Genomic DNA, 17975 nt, shown 5'->3' with positions numbered 1-17975 from the left:
CTTTATAGTGCAAATTCAAAGAAGTGTGCAGAGTATTAGCTACAGACTGGATTCAAAACAGTCAAAACAGATATTTTCTAATGAATCCAAGCCTAGCATGAAATTTATTTAATTTGATGTGAGCCCCGCGCAGTCCTTTCATATGGTATATGGTGGTTCGAATGGTATTTTGGGGCATGGAATGGCATACTTGCCATATGCACTCACTGATTCGTGCTGTGTTTGTTCAGCTCCTCACCTTTGAGGAGCTGTGTTCCAGTGAGTAGAGCTGTCGTGGAGGAGCAGCAGGCAGTCCAGAGAAGAGAAGAAAGCAAGTTACTGGAGGGCAGAGAGAGTGCGACAGAGACGTTGCTCTGGCCGGGACCCGAGGGTTTGCTGTGCTCAGGGGAAGTAGGTGAGTGGACTCTTTCAGAACGAAGAGGGTTTTACTCTACATAGTGGTTTTTGTTGGTTTTTGGTTTGTGTTTTTGTTTTTTGCTATGAACCATTTTTCGTTTTTAAAGTCTTTATTGAATTTGTTACAATATTGCTTCTGGTATATGTTTTGGTTTTTTGGCCACCAGACCTGTGACGTCTTACCTCCCCGACCAGGGAATGAAGCCACAGTCCCCGTATTGGAAGGCGAAGTCTTCACCCCTGGAGTTCCAGGGAAGTCCCCACAGTGTCTCAGACCTTGCGTTACACATTATTTATACATTCTTACCCTCCCAGCCTCATCTTCAGTGTATGTTTTCATTCTAAAGTGGAATATCCTGACCATTTGAAGTCTCCTAAGACGAATATCCTCTCAGAGGGACAGATGTGTTTGAACATATTGAACAAGATGGAGAGTATCTACCTCCATTGTAAGAGGAATATGTTACTGATGAACACATTAAAACAAAAAATAAGAAAAAGTAAAATGATTAACTCCAGAGAGAACAAGGTTGCACAGGGAAATGCATACCATACTACACTTTATAGCTGGGCTGTGAAATGTTCTCTTAGTTGTAATGATTTCAATGGACTTCCTTGGTGGCTCAGCGGTAAAGAATCTGCCTGTCAGTGCAGGAGACACAAGTTCAATCCCTGCTTAAGGAAGATCCCCTGGAGAAGGAAAGGGCAACCCGCTCCAATATTCTTACCTGGGAAATCCCATGGACAGAGGAGCCTGGTGGGCCATGGTCCACAGGGTCTCAAGGAGTCAGACATGACTTAGTGACTAAACAACAGCAGTGATTTCAATACTGAGTACTGAGCTGAAGGAGATTGCGGGTGTATCGATACCTTAGGGGTATTAGGAGGAGGTGGAAGGGGACGGGATGGGGAACTGGACGTCCAAGGAGTCCATTGTCCTTCCGTGAAAGGAAGGCCACAGACAGTCTCTAAAAGCAAAACAAAAAAGTCACCTTAGCTTGTTATTTGGATGTCTGGAAAGATACAAGAAGCAACACCAAAAGCGACTGAGGTTGGAGATAAGTATCCACCCATGAAACCAACCCAACAATCAATCATGCTTCAGTACAGTGGCTTCTTTTCTTTAAAAAGCAGTGGGGAGAATTGTTCCCGTTGAGTGAGAGTAGAGTGGGAGGGGGAGAGTGGAGGAGCCTGCTGCTTTGCATGACAAGCTGTGTGGTCTGCTTTTGACTCCCTCACCACCTAGATCATAATAAACTCAAAATAAATGAAGGATAAAATAATGTCTCTGGATTAAATCTCAACTTGGCAACTCACTGTGCTGTGTGACTTTGAGCAAGTAACTTAATTTCTCTGAGCCCCCATTTTCTCATCCATAAAATAAGAGTTCATATCAATTATATTATATTCACATTTTTATTTAAAATATGTATGTAATATATTACATGCTTAGGTTTTACATACATATATATGTATGTGTATGTATATATGCCTGCCTACTTGTGCTATGCTTAATCATGTCTGACTCTATACCCCATGGACTATAGCCCACCGGGTTTCTCTCAGTGAGATTCTCCAGGCAAGAATACTGGAGTGGGTTTTCATTTCCTTCTCCAGGGGATCTTCTTGACCCAGGGATCAAATCCGTGTCTCCTGTGTCTCCTATGTATTCATATAATCACCAGCACAATATTCAATGCAGGGTAAGTCCTCACTAATTTTAATTTCAGGGACTTCCCTCTAGCTCAGATGGTAAAGAATTTGCCTGCAATGCAGGAGACCTGGGTTCAATCCCTGGGTCAGGAAGATCCTCTAAAGAAGGAAATGGCAACCCACTCCAGCATTCTTGCCTGGAGAAATCCATGGACAGAGGAGACTGGTGGGCTACAGTCCATGGGGTCTCAAGGAGTCGGAAGTGACTGAGTGACTAACACACACACACAGTTTTAATTCTCCCCTACCTGCCCTCCACCCTCACTTTGCCTTTGTTACATTTTATTGTATATGTTAATACCATATAATGTAAGAAGTCAGATCACTTCAGCAGTTTTCAAGTAGGATTTTACCCTCCAAAATCAGGAAGTTCATCTCTCTAGTGTATTATCTCCCTTCCTAAGGCAGATAATACAATGGCTTCTTCACAGGGATTTTTGTCACAGGAGGAGTGTGGAGAGCCTTTAGGAATAATGAGCAGCTGTGAGTAAAAATTCCAGAACTAACACAGTAGACAGAGAACCCAACTGGAGGTGGATCTGTGGAGGCAAGGACCCAGGTTACCCACTGGTCCTCGCTTACCTGGGATTTTCCTGGTTTTAGCACTGAAAGTCCTGCCTCCAAGGATTCCCCTCAGTCCTGGTGTGGCGTCCACTAGAATGCATCCTCTCCTTTCAGACGAAGGGTTTCCCAGAGCTTCTCCCGAGACCAAGGTGTATCTAGTTCACCCAAAGCTCTGCTCACAGCAGGTCACGGTCACTCAATCCAAACTATCGTAAGACACCCAGAACATATTCTGAACACCCAAAACTCATCTTCATCTGCTCACTGATGCCCAAAATCACCATGCAGGGGACCTGAAGTCCCACCCCACAGTTAGAAGTAATGCCTAGGGAACCAAGTAAGTCAGGAAGAAAAGAAGGCACACACAGGAGTTCCCTGATGAAATGGTCCAACCTAGTAGCCATGTATGGACGTGAGAGTTGGACCGAAAAGAAGGCTGAGCACCAAAGAATTGATGCTTTTGAACTGTGGTGCTGGAGAAGACTCACAGGAGTCCCTTGGACTACAAGAAGACCAAAGCAGTCCATCCTAAAGGAAATCAGTCCTGAATATTCATTGGAAGGGCTGAGGCTGAAGTTGAAACTCCAATACTTTGTCCACCTAATGCGAAGGATTGACTCACTGGAAAAGACTCTGATACTGGGGAAAATTGAAGGCAGGAGGAGAAGGGGGCGACAGAGGATGAGATGGTTGGATGGCATCATTGACTCAATGGACATGAGTTTGAGCAAGCTCCGGGAGATAGTGAAGGACAGGGCAGCCTGGCGCGCTGTATGTAGTCCATGGGTCACAAAGAGCCAGACGGGACTTAGCGACTGAACAGCAGCAAAAGCAAAACTGGGCTCTTAAGGGTGCTGGCTTACACCGGCGGGCGGGCTGTCCTGAAGAGATGGTGCCTCCAGTGGGGAGAGAAGAGGGGTGTTTGTTGTTGTTGTTGTTTTGTTTTTTGCTAAAGGAATAAGGGAGGGAGACTTCAGATATTCTGATCAGGTTCTGTTTGCGTATACTGAATGCACTTTTATGGATCCAAGTTATCATTCAAAATTTTTAAAAACAAATCAGAATATAAAGAAGGAAAATGCCTCAGAGATAGGATCACAGCTCATTGTCTATAACTGATAGTTGATCTATTCCTAAGAGCAAGCTTTGGTGGAAGATAGGCTGGGACCTGAGCCAAGGTTGAATAGTGTGGCCCCGAGGTCAAGAATATGCTAGTAAGACCCGGAGGACTGACGCAATGCACTCGGCAGAGACCAGGGACCCCAGTGCTTCCCAAACCTAACAAGGTTTACCGAAGGTAATACAGGCTGACTCCCCTGAAGGCCAGTTTTCCAAAGATGCAACTGGAGAGATTTCAGGCTGCTGCATGTGACCACCGGCTGTTTTCTCCACCTTTCTCCAGACTCAGCCAGGAGTTCACCCCTTGCTTATAACCGCAGAGACAGGAGAGGCCTGTTTGAATATGCAAAACCATAACACAATTCACACTGCCATCCTGGTACACAAAAGCAGTGATGAGAATCTGGTCTCCTTTCTCGCTCACAAAGAAAGTATTCCTATATCGTTCAGAGTCTAGACTATTCACTTTTCCCCATGCGCTTAGGAAGGTGCACGGAATCAGATAGAATTTAATACAGTATTTTTGTCGTTCTTTAAGCTCAGACGCTCATCTAAGCTGTTTCAGCGGGCTGCTCTTTGTGCTGTTCTCAACTCCTTTCCCATCTGCTCTTATTCCCAGTTTTCTCTTCCTGGAATTTTCCAGAAGTGTATCCGTTGGCTTAGTCATCTCACCTGGCTTCTATAGATGCTTACCTGAGTGAAGCAGCTTTAGCTAAGAGCTGAAACTTGGGGCGTTAGTTCATTCTTGGCACCTGCCAGCCTCTGCTCCACCCTTCTGATCTGGTAATGGAAAGTTATGTCTGGAACACCCAGTTCCTCCCTGCTGGAGTACAGGCTAGAGCTCCTTCGAGGGGTTTTCCCTTTGAAAAGTGGCCAGGTATGGGGAAAGGTGGGTTAGGACTGGCTGGTCGCTGACACCTGGGCCGTGAGAATGCGGGCAGCGCCCAGGTCAGCGTCGCACTGCAGAGCTGTGTCCCCCGCACCGGCGTGCACAGTGCGTGTGCGTGCCATCACGCCAGTCATGCCCAGCTCTGTGTGGCCAACAGACTGCAGCCCGCCAGGCTCCTCTGTCCATGGGATTCTCCAGGCAAGGACACTGAGTGGGTTGCATGCCCTCCTCCAGGGGATCTTCTCAACCCGGAGACTGAACCCACGTCTTTTATGTCTCCTGCATTTGCAGGCGGGCTGTTTACCACAAGTGCCAGTTGCAAACCTGGTTCTTCTGGCTGAATATTTTCCAATGTAAAGCCAGTGGTTACCCAAGTGGCCGAGTCCTCTGTTGTAAAAGCCATTCGAATCATAAGCCACCATCACTGTGTGGTGCTTGTCAACTGTATGAGTTCTGCCTCTGTCCTGCCAGTTTATACATAGCCAGTGCTCATTTCCATGATGATTCATAAGTAACATAATAGCAGAGGAAACTAAAGTCACAAATAATCCCTGAAACATCATTTTGATTTAACATTTGCAATTTTCTGATGCTTGTTGTGAATATGGAAAATGCAAGCTTAGAAATGGATTGTGTCTTCTGTATTCTGATGACTGTAATAATTAACTAGAGCAAGCTGAAATATTTTTAATTCCTCATCATTTCTGTTATAAAGAAATATAAAGTAGGAATAAAGTACTTTCAGGAGATAAAATGGCTAGTAGGTAAAAGGCAAAAGATCTGAGTGATATGCAGACAGGATAACCCTCCTAGAATTACTAAGAGTCAGCCACATTTAAAATTTTTCTCGCCATTGTTTTCTTCTTCACTTGAACACAGACAAGCCTCCCACAACTGTGTTGGCAATAGTTTATTCAGAATTAACCAATCCCAAAGTGGCATCAATCCAGGAAGGAAACTCAGCAGTGGGAGCTGGCAGGTCACATGAACTCTTGTCCCTTGCGATACAATGGTGACCCAAATATGCAGAGGCCTTGCCAGCTTATGCGCACAGATGTACCTAGGACTTAAGCCTGCTGTACTCTTTGAGCGTTGCCAGGGAAACAAGGTTGCCCGTCAGCTGCACCCGTCACATGGCCTTCCATGTTTTCCTCTGCTCTGGTCCCCCATCAGTGGCAGCCTGAGGACCCCTCACCTTTGTCGCTGCTGCTGCTGCTCACTGGGAGAGCACTGCTTCCTCATTAAGAACACCACTTCTGCAGATTTCTAAGCTAGTCCAGTGGCTTCAGCTGCACACTGCTAAGGCAGGGGGCCAGGGTTCCATCCTTGGTCAAAGAACCAGAGCCTACACACCACAACTAAGACCCGGCATAGTCGGGTACATAAATAAATATTTTAAATATTTATTAAATATTTAATATTTAATTAAAATAAAATATTAAATACATAAATAAATATTTTAAAAGAATACCATTTCCTGATCCCTTCATAGATAGCAAGCAGGAAGTCAACACCTGCGTTTGGTCCCATGAAGAAATGGGAAGAATGTCCCTTCCCCAACTCTTACTTACTTTATTGATAGACAGCCAACAGAGACACTTACTACACCCACTATATCTTCCAGAGCTTGTCATCTAAACAGTTTCTTTGCCTTATGCTCTCCTTGGGAACAGATGAAAAACAGAGACTCTTCCATTGATTCCAAGGAAGAGATTCCTTCATTCGCCCACTGTACTCAGAGACACCCATGCATAAATAGCCTCTGGTAGATTCCTTGTCTCAATTAAAATAATGATTCTAAATAGGCACTTTGAGGGGACTACCAAATCATCATTTGACCCAAATAGGTCTGCATTTTCTCTACTATTATCATAATAGAAAGTTAGAGAAGGAGGTTAGAGGCGGATGACCCATAATCTAGGTGAACTGCAACTTTTTGCAACTTCACAGAAAACTAACATTTTCTATGAAGGCTTTATCTAAAGACTATTCCCCTGTTCTTCTCCCTAAATGAACTGCTAGCTGTTTCCTCTTTTTAAAAGCTGATACAAAGTGAATAAAAATGTCCACCTTACACAACACAAAGATGAGAAATAAAAGAAAGTGGCCTGCCTAACCCAAAGTCATTCTTTACTCCAAAATTTCAACATCTTACATAACTAGGGAGCAATTTTATAAACAGAGGGACCTCTCAGTGTCTGGTGGAGCATACACTGTTTTCACACATGCTTTATCTTCATGCTAAATCTACAAGGAAGTGGGTTTTGTCCCCCGCATAGCTTTGATGTCATGGCTGCCAATCTCAGAAAGTTTTGATTCTCCAGCTACCTAATGTGGACAGAGGAGCCTGGTGGGCTATGGTCCATGGGATTGCAAAGGGTCAGCTGTGACTGAGTGCACACATACAGACAGACAGACAGACATTGTTATAAGAGTCTGAGTCTAAGAGGTCTCCTCTTGTACCATGATTGTGTTAGATTTTACTCTAGGACCTGCCGTCAGGTGAGTCCACACCACACAGATGGCATGCGGAGTTTCTGTTTTCATAACTTGGGAGACACTACACAATTGTAGTTGTCTTGTAATGCAGCTCTATAAAGTGACCCATTTAGAAACACAGGTCAAACTTGTTCTTTTCTGGGTTCCTTGACCTGGAATACATTCCCAAGTCATGGAATTCTTAAAGTGTGGCATGGTGAGATGTTAGGATTTGCCACCAAATATAGTCTTTAATTTAGAAAAATAACAATGCGTGCATAAGGAACATGATCTTTTACAAAGGGAAGTAGCTACAGTATTCTTGGTCCAATAGCCACTAATTTCTGCCACAAACCAAAGATATCACTGAAAGTTGCCGTTCACCTACATTGTGGGTCGTCCGCCTCTAATCTCCTTCTCTGACTTCCCATTATTTAAAGTGCTCTCCACAAATGCTTTCTATTCCCAGAGCACCTGAACGTGAACTGCTTAAGTCTTGGGCCAGCGATCGCCCTTTCGGCCATGCATCCAACGAATCTGAGTGTTATCAGATTTAGCTTCTGGCTGTCACTCACCAGGGTTATTTTGAACCATAATGGAAGATAATGTGAGAAGAACATGTAATATACATGTATGTATACATGTACATATAACTGAATCACTTTTCTGTACAGTGGGAATTAATTGTAAATCAACTGTACCTCAATAAAATAAATTTTAAAAAATAAAATAAAACAAACCTATTTTAGACCTGATCATAAATGTAAACGCTTTGTTTATGAATATTTAAATTATCAAAAATTAGACCAACTCAAACATAAAATCATTTTAGGTTGAATTTTTTAATATTTAAGTAATAACAGAAACCCTATAGAACACTTTATTCTAATCAGCAATTTACTTTCTGGATGATGTTTTCATTGTTTCCACTTGTTAGAATATTATTTATGCTTGTTAAAAAAATTAGTAGCAAGGAAATTTGAAACTCAAGTTTGCATGGAGGAGACAGAATCTTCAACAACTCCCTGTAGCAATTCAGAAAAATTGTGTCAGTATTTTGATAATGAAAAGTAAAGTTTCTTGTGATATTAGTTAGGGCTTTCAATCTCTTTCTTGAGTACGATTTTCATCCATTCTTTGATTCTTTCCCACAAGCAACTATAAAGCGAGTCTGTAATCACAATTCACCGAAAGCCCAGAGTGATGGGATGCGTTTAATGTAGACTACAGAAGGTGGGTCCCCCCCTTTCTTGTTTTGTGATGTAATCTAAAAATAGGGATATGGCCTAACCTCATATACATCTCATCAACCTTTTAATTCACAATTCTGCTTTCATTACGGGCATGAGAGTAATTCAGTGTTTAATTTTACATGTTATACTGTTGTATGTATAAAACTCATGCTCAAATACAATCATATTGTAATGATTGATAAAGAAAAATGAATCTAGAATGTGTCACTGAACACAGTGAATTAAGTCATCATATTAAATGACTCTTCTCCTAAATATTTGTACTCAAATAGGCAAAGATTAAGAAAGCCCTTATTTGAAAAACCAATTTTTAAAAGTAATAGTGTTCATAGAGCTTTAAAGAGAACAAATGCTCAAACCACAGAACAAGTAATAACAAGTCAAATGTATTCAAAAACAAGGCCCTCTCACTCTCCATCTAATACGTGCCGGGGCTCCACCCACAATGTCTTCTGAGATGGATGAGAGTCAAATGGAGCCTGGACCACACCCTCTCAGGCTCCTTCACTGGCTCTTCCTGTTCACTCTGTGCTCTAATTTTGATCCCTTTTCTCTTTCCACTTTTACTTCCAGAGACCCTACCCTTTCTCATCAAGTCCAAGACCACCTACCACTGAGGACTCCCATATTTGCATTTCCAGATCTCTTTTGACTTTATATTCCAGGGCCTACTTGACATCTCAGAGGCATTCCCAACTTCACCTTAAAATCTGCCCTCATCATCTATCTCCCAAACCTGCTTTCCTCTCCAACTTTCTGCATCTCAGCAAGTGGGCCTTCCAATGTCCCAGTTAGAATGAAACCTGAGATTGATCTTTGACACCCCATCTGCCTCATAGTCACGCAATCCATTGCCAGGTGCTACTGATTCCCCTCCAAAGTATAGCTCAGGCCTCTCCACCTTTCATCGTCTCTCCATGGACCCCCTCAGTCCAAATCACCATTGGCTCTCGCCTGAGCCTTGCAGCAGTTGGCTCCTGGCTCTTGCCTCTTTCATCCTTATCTTATGCAACCTGTTTTCTACTATCACCCAGAGTGACTGTCCTTAGACATAAGGTGGATCATGTTACCCGCCTGCTGAAACCCCTTCAGAGACTTTGTGTCGGCCTGATGTTGCCCAAAAGGCCTTCCATGGTCCGGCCATGCCACCTGCCCACCTGCTCTTCACCACTCTCTAGTAGGGGTTGAATTATATCCTCCCAAATGATATATCTAATTCAACCCCCAGTAGCTGTGACCATGACATTATTTGAAAATCAAGTCTTTGTAGACTTAATTAAGGTTTTCAAAATGAAATAATCCTAAATCACCCAGATAGGCTCTAAATTCAATGACTGGTGGTCTTATGAGACGAATGAGAGTGAGATTGCAGACCCAGAGAAGGTAAGTGAAGATGGAGATGGGAATGGAACAATGCACCCACAAGGCGAGGCAGCCCAGAGCCACTAGAGCCTGGAAGAGGCAGCAGGATTCCCCATGGCATTTCCAGAATGACCACTGGTCCACTGACTCTTTGATTTTAGAATTCTGACACTCAGGATTGTCAGAGGATACCTGTGTGCTGCTTTAAGCCACCGAGTTTGTGGTGACTTGTTGCAGTAGCCCTGCATGTTAAGTTGCTTCAGTCATGCCTGAGTCTCTGCAACCCTATGGACCATAGCCCACTAGGCTCCTGTCCATGGAGCAAGAATTCTTTAGGCAAGAATATGGAAGTGGGTTGCCATTCCCATCTCCAGGGGACCTTCTTAACCCAGGGGTCGAACCCATGTCTCTTCTGTCTCCTGCATCGGCAGGTGGGTTCTTTACCACGAGTGCCACCTGGGAAGCCCTAGGAACCTAATACACCCCCTAAACTCCCATATACTGATCTTTCAATTATTTTAGAGCCAGATTTTTCCTGCTGAAAGATTCTTTGCAAATTTCCACCACCAGGAATTAAGGCAGTTTTTCAAAGAGATTTCCTCAAGACCTAATCTAAATCAGGCCCTCCCCCCTGTACTCAGAGGTCTTTCTTTTAGCATTTATAAGAATTTATAACTACATATTTGTGTATTTGTTAAATGTCTTCTCTCTTTTACATTCTAGGCTCCATGAAGGCAACGAGTGTGTCTTTTATGTCACTACAATAATTCCTATCCTGGCAGAATAGCTACTAAAAATGTTTCTCCAATAAATCGCATTACAGAGATAAAAGGGGACTAAATGCTGTCCTTTTGTTGGTGGGTATCTTGAGAAGTGGCTTACCTTGTATTGAGTTAGCTGAAATCCACCAACTCAGTTAAATTTTAACTGAGTTATTGATTAAAGGATTTATACTCCATGGATTAATCCATCAAATCCATAGAAAATTAGAAATCACAATGCCATTACAAAAGAAAATACTTTCTGTTGATACATGATCTGCTAGAGAACAGGGCTACTTGTTTGCATGCAGGCACCAACCACCACACGAACTAGTTGAGATGCCAAGATACACAATGAAAACCATGCCAGGGAAGCTATGCAAATCGGCTCCTCAGCACCTACAGTCTTCATGAATGTGCCTGAAGTGCAGATCCTTGTACATATGATGTCTTCCCATTTCCTTTCATCCCAACAAGCATGTCTCGATGCCTTCATCCCAATAAGCAAGGCCCTCATACCTCCCAACACCTGACACACGCCGATGCACACAGCAATCTGTGAATCAGACTCGGCCACAGGGGGATGACTGTCTTGGGTGGGTGAGCTCTGAATCAGGGTACAAGAACCATATTGCCAGACATAGGAGAAACACATCTCAATCTTATTTCAGAGGAAAATTTCATGGACATTGTGCCAATGAAGCCAAAGGAGAGTATTAAATAAACAAATCTGCCCATTCAAATCCTTCATGTAGGGGCATTTTCCCCCTCCGGTCAGTGGTTTCATTCATCTACTCATTGATCCAACAAGTTTTCCCTGAAGGTTCACTAGACACTGTCCCCTCTCGAGCTGTAGAAATACTATGTAGGAGAACATAGCCCCGCACTCAGTGCCCAGAGTCTGACAAGGGAGACAATCCACGAGCAATTACCAGGCAGCATGGAAAGCGCCACGAGGGGGTGCTGTGTGAACAGCCGGAAGACAGGGTGACTGAGTGCCAGAGGGAGCGGGAAGTACTTCTCAGAGAGGTTCAGACCCATCAGATAACTTGGACCTGACCACTCATAAGCTGGTGCTCAGGGTCCCCTGGGCGTAAATGGCCAGTCACGGGATGATAGGCAGGAAAAGGTTTTCTCAACCCATTTGCTGAAACATTCCACACACCCACATAGAGTGATGATTCATAACTTGAGTAGAGTTCATAACTTGAAACGGAACCAGGTAGTAAGATATGTGAAAAATCTTCCTGGTCTTTACTTTGCATCCCATAAAGTACGTTCTCATTATACAACATCCTTGTGGGTTGGAAAACAGCATCTTTCTACTTTTAAACTTCAAAACTTGGTGTGTAAATCCCTGATCTATTTCTCAATAAATATTGTTACTATTTGTTTCCACTTTTGGCAATAGGTAATATAAAAAGCATCACTATGAACAATGCTAGTGGAGGTGATGGAATTCCAGTTGAACTATTTCAAATCCTGAAAGATGATGCTGTGAAAGTGCTGCACTCAATATGCCAGCAAATTTGGAAAACTCAGCAGTGGCCACAGGACTGGAAAAAGTCAGTTTTCATTCCAATCCCAAAGAAAGGCGATGCCAAAGAATGCTCAAACTACCGCACAATTGCTCTCATCTCACACGCTAGTAAAGTGATGCTCAAAATTCTCCAAGCCAGGCTTCAGCAATATGTGAACCGTGAACTTCCTGATGTTCAAGCTGGTTTTAGAAAAGGCAGAGGAACCAGAGATCAAATTGCCAACATCCACTGGATCATAGAAAAAGCAAGAGAGTTCCAGAAAAACATCTATTTCTGCTTTATTGACTATGCCAAAGCCTTTGACTGAATGGATCACAATAAACTGTGGAAAATTCTGAAAGAGACGGGAATACCAGACCACCTGATCTGCCTCTTGAGAGGTATGTATGCAGGTCAGGAAGCAACAGTTAGAACTGGACATGGAACAACAGACTGGTTCCAAATAGGAAAAGGAGTTCGTCAAGGCTGTATATTGTCACCCTGCTTATTTAACTTCTATGCAGAGGACATCATGAGACAGCAGAAGTGAGCCACGATGGAGCCAGCCACACCGGGACCAAGGCCGTCCCATCACCCAGGCTCCACAGGGGACAGCATGTGGAGAAGGAGACAGAGTCCTCACACACGGGACTCGGACGGGGGATTTCTCCAGTAAGAAGACTTTGGTTCTGCCATTCCATTCAGCTCTTGAAATTTCCTGAGAAAAAAGTGACAAGTCAAAGGTAAAGAGGAAAAACTGGATTTATCGTAAATACACAAACAAACCTCTCACTCACCACTGACCCAAATACTGTTTTGTTTTGTTCTGTTTCTCTCTCACTTTGCCTTTTAAATTTGCAGCAATTTAACCTGGAGGAGACACCCTGAGCAGAGATGCCTGTACAAGTTGACCACTGATGCACCGTGACTCAGAACCTAGTGTGATGCTATCTACAGTGCGTGGTGGGTACCAGGCTTCCCAGGGCTGAGAGGTGTGGATGTGAATGCATTAGGCAAGCAGCTGTTTTGTCTGAGTCATGTGTCCCAAACACCAGTCTGGAGGCTCAGTGTTCTTGCAACAAGAGGGGGAACAAAAGACCATTGATAAACTCAGAAGAACTTCCAAGTATCAGAAGGAATAAAGTCAAGAGAAATGAAAACAAAATACCATCAGAGAACACTTGACGAAATGTAGAGACTTTCTGGGTTTTTTGAAAGCCAGGTAAAGGATATACCCCTTCCTACTTTGTTCCCCACTTCCTTTATTTTTAAACTCATAGTCTTTAGATTTTGATTAATAGTAGTGTTTTGGAATCATTTCAGATTTTCGGAAAAATTGAGCAGAGAGGACACAGAGCTTTCACATGCTCTCCTCCCTCCCCCCAGTGTCCTCAGCTGCTAACCCACCATTAGCAACACACGGGTTACAAATCGTAAGCCTGCATTATTTTAGTTAACGTTAGTAATTAATTTGATTACTTAACTACATTATCATTAACTAAATTCCATAGCTTACCTCGTGTTCTCTCTGTATTTTGCATCCTCTACACTTGGCCAAGAGTATAATGACGGTGTCCTCCAGTTCGGTATCACGCAGAATGGTTTCATAGCTTGAAGTGGTGGACACAGGTTGCTTCCGTGTCTTGGCTGTTGTAATAGATGCTGCAGTGAACACAGGAGTGCAGATATCAATTTCATTTCCTTTGGATGTATAACCAGAAGTGGGATTGCTGATCATATGGTAGTTCTACTTTCAATGTTTTTGAGGAACTTCTCTACTATTGTCAATAATGGGTGAATCAACTTCCCGCCCATGGTGACCAAGAGCTCCCTTTTATTTAAACTTTTGCCTCTTGAACTTTGTCTCTTTTTGATGACAGCCATGCTAACAGGTGTGAGGCGATGCTATGATTTCGATTCATGTCCCTGATGATCAGCAAGGCTGCACACCTGTTTGCGTACCTGTTGGCCATGTGCATGCCTTCTTTGGAGAAATGCATATTTAAGTCCTTTGCCCATTTTTTACTGGGATATATTGACGTATAACATTAACTCTTTGAAAACAAATATGTATCAATGCATATATGTGGAATCTAGAAAAATGGTATAGGTAAATTTATTTGCAAAGCAGAAACAGAGACACAATCAGAGAGAACAAACGTGTGGACACCAAAGGAAGGAAGAGGGGTGGGGTGAAGAGGAGATTGTGGTTGACACAAATACATTATTGATACAAGGCAGGAATAGGTAACTAATGAGAACCTACCGAATAGCTCAGAGAACTCTACTCACTGCTCTGTAGCAACCTAAATGGGAAAGAAACCCAAGGAAGAGGGGATATATGTATATGTAGCTTGATGCTGGGAAAGATTGAAGGCAGGAGGAGAAGGGGATGACAGAGGATGAGATGGTTGGATGGCATCACCGACTCAATAGACATGAGTTTGAACAAGCTCTGGGAGTTGGTGATGGACAGGGAGGCATGGCGTGCTGCAGTCCATGGGGTCACAAGGAGGTGGACACGAGTTGGTGACTGAAAAACAACGATGGCTGATTCACTTTGCTGTGCAGCAGAAATGAACACATTATAAAGCAACTATACTCAAGTTCAAGAAAAATAGCTCTGTGAGAGAGTGAAAACAGCTATGTTCTCCATACCCAGCACTGGGTGCTCGAGGAGCTCCTGGCTTCACACAGCAAAGCCTCAGGAGCGTGACCCCCTCCTCCACGCCCAGCAGCTGGTTTAGTCACTGTCTCTCCAAGTCCTGTGTCTCTGCCCAGGGCCCATTGGTGCTCTTGCAGCCCTCTCTGTAATGGTGACCATCAGCTCAATTCCCACCCCTTCGGGGGACTCTGAGGTTCTGGAATGGAGGCTGTGACTGGACACTCACTCTGAGCCTCTGTCAGGGAGGGAGGTCCTATGGCTTGTCAGCCATGGTCACCCCCCCAGCCCCATGCCTGGTCCCACGGCTCTGCTGAGCTCCTGTACAGCACACACCGGGGGCCATGGAGAAGGACCCAGCATCCACCAGACAGACTGCCTCTGTGGTCTTTCCTAGATGTTTAAGGTGAAAAGTAGATGCCAAGAAACAACTCATTTTTTCACACCCATCATAGTTGCACTGTGGTTCTCATAGTTCTGCAGTTGAACTTGCTGGGTTATCCGTGAGTTAGGCCAAGGTGGCTTCCTGGCTTTATGCCGTGTGACAGATGCTGGGTTATCCATGAGCTAGGCCAAGGTGGTTTCCTGGCTTTGTGCCGTGTGACAGATGCACTCGGTAAAGGATCGTTAGAAGAGCACGTGCAGCCACTCAGTGCCGTGGGGCAACGTCACATGGTATTTTAGGAGGTGTTCTTCAGTTTTATACTCTCTGGAAATCATTGTTTGCTTGCTACTTTATATTTTATTATTAAAGAATAAGGGCTTCCCTGGTGGCTCAGTCACTAAAGAATCCCCCTATAATTCAGGAGATTGCCCGCAGCACAGGAAACCAGGTTCAATCCCTGGGTCTGGAAGTTACCTGGAGAAGGAACTGTCAATCCACTCCAGTATTCTTGTCTAAAAATCCCATGGACAGAGGAGCATGGTGGCTACTGTATAGGGTGTCAGAAAGAGTCAGACATGACTAAGCATGCATGCATCCTTCAGGGTCCCAATTCAGTTCAGTTCAGTTCAGTGGCTCAGTCGTGTCCGACTCCTTGCGACCCCATGAATTGCAGCACGCCAGGCCTCCCCGTCCATCACCAACTCCTGGAGTTCACTCAGACTCACATCCATCGAGTTGGTGATGCCATCCAGCCATCTCATCCTCTGTCATCCCCTTTTCCTCCTGCCCCCAATCCCTCCCAGCATCAGAGTCTTTTCCAGTGAGTCAACTCTTCACATCAGGTGGCCAAAGTACTGGAGTTTCAGCTTTAGCATCATTCAGATCAGATCAGATCAGATCAGTCACTCAGTCATGTCCGACTCTTTCCGACCCCATGAATCGCAGCACGCCAGGCCTCCCTGTCCATCACCAACTCCCGGAGTTCATGCAGACTCACGTCCATTGAGTCAGTGATGCCATCCAGCCATCTCATCCTCTGTTGTCCCCTTCTCCTCTTGCCCCCAATCCCTCCCAGCATCAGAGTCTTTTCAAATGAGTCAACTCTTCGCATCAGGTGGCCAAAGTACTGGAGTTTCAGCTTTAGCATCATTCCTTCCAAAGAAATCCCAGGGCTGATCTCCTTTAGAATGGACTGGTTGGATCTCCTTGCAGTCCAAGGGACTCTCAAGAGTCTTCTCCAACACCACAGTTCAAAAGCATCAATTCTTCGGTGCTCAGCCTTCTTCACAGTCCAACTCTCACATCCATACATGACCACAGGAAAAACCATAGCCTTGACTAGATGGACCTTTGTTGGCAAAGTAATGTCTCTGCTCTTGAATATGCTATCTAGATTGGTCATAACTTTCCTTCCAAGGAGTAAGCGTCTTTTAATTTCATGGCTGCAATCACCATCTGCAGCGATTTTGGAGCCCCCAAAAATAAAGTCTGACACTGTTTCCACTGTTTCCCATCTATTTCCCATGAAGTGATGGGACCAGATGCCATTATCTTCGTTTTCTGAATGTTGAGCTTTAAGTCAATTTTTTCACTCTCCACTTTCACCTTCATCAAGAGGCTTTTGAGTTCCTTTTCACTTTCTGCCATAAGGGTGGTGTCATCTGTATGTCTGAGGTTATTGATATTTCTCCCGGCAATCTTGATTCCAGCTTGTGTGGATCATGGAAAAAGCAAGGGAGTTCCAGAAAAACATCTATTTCTGCTTTATTGACTATGCCAAAGCCTTTGACTGTATGGATCACAATAAACTGTGGAAAATTCTGAAAGAGATGGGAATACCAGACCACCTGATCTGCCTCTTGAGAAATTTGTATGCAGATCAGGAAGCAACAGTTAGAACTGGACATGGAACAACAGACTGGTTCCAAATAGGAAAAGGAGTATGTCAAGGCTGTATATTGTCACCCTGTGTATTTAACTTAGCATCATTAGGGAAGTTGAAAATCCATCCTTGTCCGCCAGCACTGGCAATAGTAAGATGGTGGCCCATCACTGCAGGAGGGAATCAATGGTGGTCTTGGAACTGACTGTTCTAAGACAGTGTAAGAGAAGGGGGATTTGAGGGACTCTTGTGTTCAGCCCTCTGAGAGAGTTCTGGAAGGAAGCATTCGTCAAGATGACACTGAGAAGGCAGTGAATGTATTATGAACACTATTATCTGATCATCACTTCATGTTACCACAAATAGAAATTAAGGAGGATTTCTTTTTAAAAAAGGATGTGAGAGTTGGACTGTGAAGAAAGCTGAGCGCCGAAGAATTGATGCCTTTGAGCTATGGTGTTGGAGAAGACTCTTGAGAGTCCCTTGGACTGCAAGGAGATCCAACCAGTCCATTCTAAAGGAGATCAGCCCTGGGATTTCTTTGGAAGGAATGATGCTGAAGCTGACACTCCAGTACTTTGGCCACCTGATGCGAAGAGTTGACTCATTGGAAAAGACTGATGCTGGGAGGGATTGGGGGCAGGAGGAGAAGGGGACGACAGAGGATGAGATGGTGGATGGCATCACTGACTCAATGGATGTGAGTCTGCATGAACTCCGGGAGTTGGTGATGGACGGGGAGGCCTGGCGTGCTGCGATTCATGGGGTTGCAAAGAGGCGGACATGACTGAGCAACTGAACTGACTGAACTGAACTGAATAGCATGTAGCGTCTTAGTTTCCTGACCAGGGATCAAACCCCATGCCCCTTGAGTGGAAGCTCTGAATCATAACCACTGGACTACTAGGGAAGTCCTTAAGAAATTTTTCTAATAAAATATTCTGATTGATGTCTGTTTTTTTCTGTTGTGAATTTTTCTCATTGCATTATT

This window comes from Bos taurus, chromosome 24 (genome assembly GCF_002263795.3).
Source record: "Bos taurus isolate L1 Dominette 01449 registration number 42190680 breed Hereford chromosome 24, ARS-UCD2.0, whole genome shotgun sequence".
Taxonomy (NCBI): domain Eukaryota; kingdom Metazoa; phylum Chordata; class Mammalia; order Artiodactyla; family Bovidae; genus Bos; species Bos taurus.
The sequence above is the reverse complement of the archived record's forward strand: the minus strand, read 5'-3'. Positions refer to the sequence as shown.